General features: G+C 38.9%; 1 protein-coding gene across 2 annotated transcripts in view; it reads left to right on the top strand.

Annotated features, from left to right (window-relative positions):
• The first annotated feature begins 3,259 nt into the window (after nt 1-3,259).
• LOC127632501 (signal-induced proliferation-associated 1-like protein 2) overlaps nt 3,260-7,099 on the top strand; it is a 111,095-nt gene continuing 107,255 nt past the window's right edge. For both annotated transcript variants that reach the window (XM_052111108.1, XM_052111107.1), the window contains exon 1: nt 3,260-3,398. The gene's annotated coding sequence lies outside the window, so the exon portion shown is untranslated. The remainder of the gene's footprint in view (nt 3,399-7,099) is intronic.

Raw genomic sequence — 7,099 nt, 5'->3', positions numbered from 1 at the left:
AAATTGGCCCGGTTGCTAGGGAGGGTAGAGTCACAAGGGGTAACCTCCTCGTGGTCGCTATAATGTGGTTCTCGCTCTCGGTAGGGCGTGTGGTGAGATGTGCGTGGATGCCGCGGAGAATAGCGGGAAGCCTCCACATATGCTAGGTCTCCACGGTAACGCGCTCAACAAGTCACGTGATAAGATGCGAGGATTGACGGTCTCAGACGCGGAGGCAACTGAGATTCACTACGCCACCACGAGGACTTGGAGCGCATTGGGAATTGGGCGTTACAAATAGGGAGAAAATCCAAAAAAAACTAAACAAAATGAAAAACACAAGTTTCAGTTTCTAACAATGGTGGGAGGGAAATGTTAACATTTATGGACTGGTCGCATTCGATGGATCCATTGTAAGCAGGGGGTTACCCCAACTTTAAAGAAATGTAAAGGTGTTTGTAGGTAAACATTCCACCTTATCCAGGGCCCTGTTTGGTACTGTTTTACGAAGGTGCTCCAAATCCGAATGATTTTGAATCAATAAAGAGCCGTTTGACTGATTCATTGAAAAGAACCGACTCAAAAGAGGGATTTGTTCATGAATCAGACATTGCTAAATTGATTTTAAACAGCTGACGGAAAATACAGGACACACGACTTGTTTGCTGAGGTAGTCATGGAAAATGTAAGGGGCCAAGAACATAATCGATGTGAACGGCCCCTAATGTTGTAACATTCTTCTCATGAGTTGACAGTGTTACCTGTTGATTTCCACCCGCATTTGTTGGGACTTCAGTTCATTATAAACCCTGATCATACATATTGACCGGGGCGGCTATTAATCTCACGGGTTGGCGGTTCGATTCCCGGCGCACATGACTCCACATGCCGAAGTGTCCTTGGGAAAGACACTGAACCCCAAGTTGCTCCCAATGGCAGGCTAGCATCTTACATAGCAGCTCTGCCACCATTGGTGTATGAGTGTGAATGTGTGTGTGAATGGGTGATTGGGACACAGTGTAAAGCGCTTTGGTAACCTCTAAGGTTAAAAAAAAGCGCTATATAAGTGCAGACCATTTACCATATTAGAAAATGACAGGGCTGGCAGCACGCTGGTGTTCCCTGAGATTCAACCTGTAAACTTGGTGTTGCTAGCAACATGCTCGACCAGTTATAAGTACTACACTCAATGCAAAGTACAGTCCCAGACTATTTGTCTATTCTAATATATTTGCATTTTATTTGAATATATGACAGTAGCACATGCACAAACAAACACGCATGTTGTAAAACTATGGAGCATGTACACTCATATATTATTAATGTTTTTGTCTCACGATAAAATATGTTATACCCATACTTTCGCAATTTTGCACAAAATAAAACAGAAACTGCATCTAGGTCATCTAGGTCAGTGTGTCTCACATTTCTATTGCTTTAAGTTAAAACAAATGTACGTGAACTGTCTTAACAGGAAACATGACTCTTGTCAGGCTATATGATGGCACACACATCACATGGTAGCTCTCATCAGAGCTAAAAATAACTTGACATTTTACAGGAGCATATTCATAACAATATGAGGCAGAAGTATAATCATAAGCCAACTTAAGACAAATGAACTGAGAGTTTTATAATGTATGCTTAAAATAATTCACATAGAAGTGGACGTTGCAAGAGGTCCTATTTTACATCAGATACGTGATCATGAACAAATGAAATGTTATATTTTCGTTGCATCTTTTCATCTGTAGGTGTGTTCCTAATGAATAGCAATTTTTCAAGTCAAATCATTTACCTTATAAGCGCTGTATATGGAGAGGGTCCCCTCGTGGGGGCTACCATGTTAGGAGGATCACATGACCAACCGTACACTACTTGCTGAACACTTGTGCGACATTTTTGTCTTTTTCATTTTTGTTTTTTCCATCATTTTGGTTGTGATAATGCCAACGACATACATTTTGCCAAAGGTGTGTATTTTTGGGGTAATTTTGCTATTTCAACCTCAGTTCCTATAATACATCTATAACACACTGTGTACACAAAATAGTCACACTCAGGACCTTCAGGACAAAAATGTCCCCATTGAAACCCATTAAAACTGCAATAATTGATCCCAGTGCCATTAAAGCATAAAATCATGAATTGCATGATATTATGCTTTCTGGCTTCAAAATGTACATTTTTTATATTTTCCACCAGATGGCGACATTTTTCTCATGTTTAGCCTATGGAGCAAATACAAGCTTTTCACCTATTTTCTGTTTGCTGCAGGCCAATTGAATAAATGATGCAGCTAAAAGTGTGTGGGTGTGTTGGTATGGATGTCAGAGTGTGTTTTGTATGTGTGTGTGTGTGTGTGTGTGTGTGTGTGTGTGTGTGTGTAAAAAACAACAGTGCATTATGTAAACAAACTGGCATTTAAAGGGTTAAAATCCTGAAAATGAATATTTGGTAGTTATGATCAGGACTGATGTTGGTTAAAAAATCTAAATCAGGGAAAGTGGAAAATAACATTAAAATATAATATTTTATGGCAGTTATTTGATGTGGATATTTTAGTCCTATAAGGGCCTGAGTGTGAGTTGTTGTTGTTTTTTAAATCTGACAATGCACAATAAATAAATAATGGATCGAAATCAATGTTGTTGCTAATCATTGACATATCCCAGAAAAATACAAATAAATATATATAAAAATTCCCCTTAGCATTCAGAATATGGAAAATAATTCATGTTCAGTTTGCACAACAGTGGCACTATGTAAACAAACTGGCATTTAAAGGGTTAAAATCCTGAAAATGAATATTTGGTAGTTATGATCAGGACTGATGCTGGTTAATAAAAAATACCTCATTGAAAGTCAAAAATAATATTAATAAATAATATTATTATGGTAGTTTTTGTCCTCTAATGACCTCTGAGTAACTTTTTTTAGTTGACGCGCAAGGGTTAATATCAGTAACCGCCGTGCTATCGTGAACAGTGAATCTCTACAATGGCATCCGTAACTGAAAACTACTGTGTTTGACTTGTAATTATACTGCATCCATGCCCCTGGGTGCCAGTGAAAGTCCAAGATGACATATTTAAAAAACGTTACGCAAAATTGTCCCAAAACAGCACCATCATGAGTCTGTGGCGTTAAAGGGAAAGATTGACAGTTCAGTGAGCAAATGATACGGGTTCGTCATTGTAGGCGGGGATCTGTCTGCGCCGCGGCGAATCAGCGTCCAGGAGGGCGTGGCTTGTCTCGCAGGAGCTGTCAGTCATGCGCTCGCTGAGTCCAGAGACCTGTGTTGAGTTGTTGCGCCTGGAAGGCGCGTCTCTTTGGGAATACGTGTGTTTTGACACAAGGAGTCGGTATATTATATCGCTTTTCGCGTACAACGGGATGCTCTTCTCGTCTCTGGCTCGGTAAGATGCAAACAGTAATTAATTCCCGTTTATTTAAACTTGGTCCGAAATAAACTTTTAGCTTAGATGTGAACTCCACGGAGACGTAGCCATTTCATGAAGAGAATTTTCGATTATTAAGTCAGATTATCTTCAATCTTATAGTGTGAATGCGCATTCTGTCACAGGTCTTCATGCTAAAATAGGTTATCCCAAATTACTCATTACTCAGAGGCGTTGAAAACCCTGCCACGGTCCGAAATGGATTAGTCTCGTTTCATTAGTAACGATGAACGCTTTCAAAGAGAAAATAGTTTTTGTGCTGTTTCTTGAGCAGTAACCTTGGCAGCCAGCTGTTTCTTCGATCGTCTTGGCAATCTACCCAGCTTGGAGTTTTGATGCCCAAAATAGACCAAGAAGTCTATTTGATGTGTACGTGATTACATCTGGAAGACGTATTTTTATTTACGTTATTTGCTCGGGCAAAACGTATAAATAAGACGTTTTCTCTCGGATATCAATAAGATGTTCAGCAGATGTCTTAGAGACGTTTTTGATTTTTAATGTTTGTAAATCTGATATTTTTTAAGGTGTTTAGCAGTTATTAATTAGATGGACCCTTTTCACATACTGTTTTCACAGGGTTGGTTATTCATACAGATTTCCGATTCAATTTTGACTTCGAAATTGATTCATATGGGTGTATTTCGGTTGTAATTAGGTAGGTAGTAGGTGCATTACGAAAATATTAATTCTACTCATTATATTTGATTGGTTTTTCATCATTTTGTTCAACTTTTGGCTTTTTAAAACAGACAAATCCATGTATTTTATTTAGAAATAAGATATTATATTTCCTATATTATTTTTTGTGACTTGTTTATTGTTTAATTTCAGAATTTGTACTATTTACTTGTAATTACATTGATTTGTTGAACACGTGCTAAAACAGAAATGGCGGTTTTGTTAAAGAGACAGTACGTCTCTAACAAAACCGCCATTTCTGTCTGTAAATGAGCGCATTTTATTACATCATCTCTGCTATAACTGATTAGAATGAAATGTTTTTTTTTTTTTTGATCAACAACTGACTATAAAGAATAGAAAGGATATTAAAAGAGACATTATTAAATGACAAATGGGTTGCGTGGATCTCGTCTTTGGACACACATTACACGAAGCAACATGCGGTTGCCAAGTATATTCATTCTTAGTCGCATAGCGCAAAATTTGGTTGCAAGTGGAGGGTTGCGTATAGTCAAATATTGACCTTGGGGTTGAAGAATCGCTGTTGAGATCGTTCAAATGAAGATCACGATGCATCGGAAAATTTATATTTTTACCCAACCTCTATTTCTCAAAGTAAATTTGCCATCTTGTCACTTCTGAATGTCTTAATCCACCGCTCCCTATTTATCCTCTTCATTTGGAAAGTTGCGGAAATGTAATTGTGGCGTTTATCTTTTGACGTTGGAGCAAATGTTTTAAAGCAAAACTTGTATTTGGCGTGGTCTCTCATTCAGTCCCATTTTACGAAGTTTACCCTCAATCGTTTACTGGACGTGTGAAAGGGGTCCATTGTGCTTTCCAGATGAAAAGCTCTTAAACAGACATCTCGGAGATGTACGTGTGCTATCTGGGTTGCAGCCTGAAACCTTTTGTAGCTCCCTCTGTCTTTGTTTCAGGCGCGTCCATTATTCAAATTCAGGCAAATACTTTGTTCTCGTCTGTTAGAAACTGAGTGTCATGTAAATGAAATATATTCATTAAATGAAGACTATCCGCCCCAAATTGCATATAAGATGAGGTGCAGATGGCCCTAAATGCTCATTTAATGAGATGACGAATATTTTATTGTTAATTTAATTATCAAAACTCCAATGTAATTATGTTCTGCCCAGCTAAATTTAGTCAGAAACACATCTCTGGAGAGCCAAGCTCGGAGCCAACCAAGAAACACATCGGTGTCCTCTCAGTTTCAGCAAAAGAAATATTGTGCTGCTTTAGTTAAATGTTCATATTTTCATAATTTATTTAGTGCTCTTCTGCATTAAACAACTGGATGGATAGTCCTACTGCTATGTGTGGTCATTTGAAACCCCCTCAGGATGGATTAGAAGTCAAACCCCAAATGTCTGACAGCAGGGAACCCGTCAAAAACACTTTCCACTCGTTCAGAGGGTTCAAATCAATGGCCTTTGTGTTGCCACCCATGACAAAAAACAGGCCTGAGGGCGAATTGTTTGTGTTAGCGGATTAATTTCCTCTCTCTCTCGATGTCATGGCAGGAACCTGTCAGCACTGAGGGACTCCTTGTGTTAATCCTGTGGGACTTTTCTGTTGTCCGGACGTAGTGCGGTCAGGCTAATTAAGCCTCCAGTCTTTTCTTCAAGCCTCTCAGGTCTCGTCCCCCAGGCCTTGGATGAACCTCAAGATCTTAGAGAAAGATCAGCAGATGTTTTTCAAGTTGTCTAATGCGACGTAATTGAGGGAAATCATGTTAGACGCAGCTGAATTTTTGACTTTTGATTGAGTTATCTCATTCTTGGCACACCCCATTGACCCTGGCAAGCAAACTTGAAGACCCCCTCCCCATTGTTTGCTTTGTTTTTTATTGTTCACATAGGCAACTATGCGAGTCATAATTGTCTAGTGCATATGGCTGTGTATGTTTCTGTGTCTCTCTCTAAGGGTGGACTCCTCAGTAAGAGTTTCCTCTGTGCATCTCTGCTTCCCTAGGGACAATCAGAGCGTGTTCGAGAGCCCGAATCCTGCCCAGTTGGGGCAGATTATGTCCATAGTTTACATAATTCATAGATAATGGACAGGAAACCAGTTCGGATGCGTTTCAAGTTTATCAACTCAAGGTCAGGAGTTGAGGACACCTCAGGGAGCAAGCTCCAAATGGTTTAAATCGAAGACTAAACAACCCCTGCCCTAGGACTTTCTGAAAGAGTTTGCCTTTTGCTTCTCTCGGAAAGGAAGTATTTCATTATCTTGAGACTCAGATCGGATGCTCTAGTTCCTAATCTCTTTGCCCGTCTGTAAACTCCTAAAATTCTTTAAAATAGTCACATCTATCCAAGATTCTGACTTTTGTAAACAGAACTGTGTGGAAAGTATTTTAAATCATTGCTGGTAGAAATGCACCCTATATAGGCTCCTAAAACATATTTCTGGTCTTACTGTGAATGATTCAATGGTGCACAAACGGGGGAAAAGAAAGTCTGACTTCTCAATCCAATAAATTCCATCTCTATTATACAGATGCCATCTTACATGAGTTTTTTTCATTGAATATCCTGTCTCGAGGATACAGCACATATACACTGATAAGGTTATTGCTTGATTTTATCACACTGAAATCATGTTAACTTGTTTAATGTTGACATCTTTTGATAATACTTTTGAAACGGTGTGTGTTTTCATGTTTGTGGATTGGCTAACCACTTCCATTGTAAGTGTCTTCCTGTATCTGCCATACTGTTATATAGACGAGGCAGAAGTCTCTATTATTTTTGTGGTAATTAGCATTACGCCATCAATTCTGTTGATAGAGCTTCACTTGTATACATTTGTCAAAACTCAAGAAGACAACAAATGGTGATGTTCATTTGCTGGTAGTAGGGTTGGGTGATATGACTTCAGAAATTACATCTCAATATTTTTCAGCAAATTGACAATATTCGATATAGATCTCGATAAGTGTGTTTTTGCTCTGA

This window comes from Xyrauchen texanus, chromosome 39, assembly GCF_025860055.1.
Source record: "Xyrauchen texanus isolate HMW12.3.18 chromosome 39, RBS_HiC_50CHRs, whole genome shotgun sequence".
NCBI lineage: Eukaryota > Metazoa > Chordata > Actinopteri > Cypriniformes > Catostomidae > Xyrauchen > Xyrauchen texanus.
This window is presented reverse-complemented; position numbering and strand designations above follow the sequence as displayed.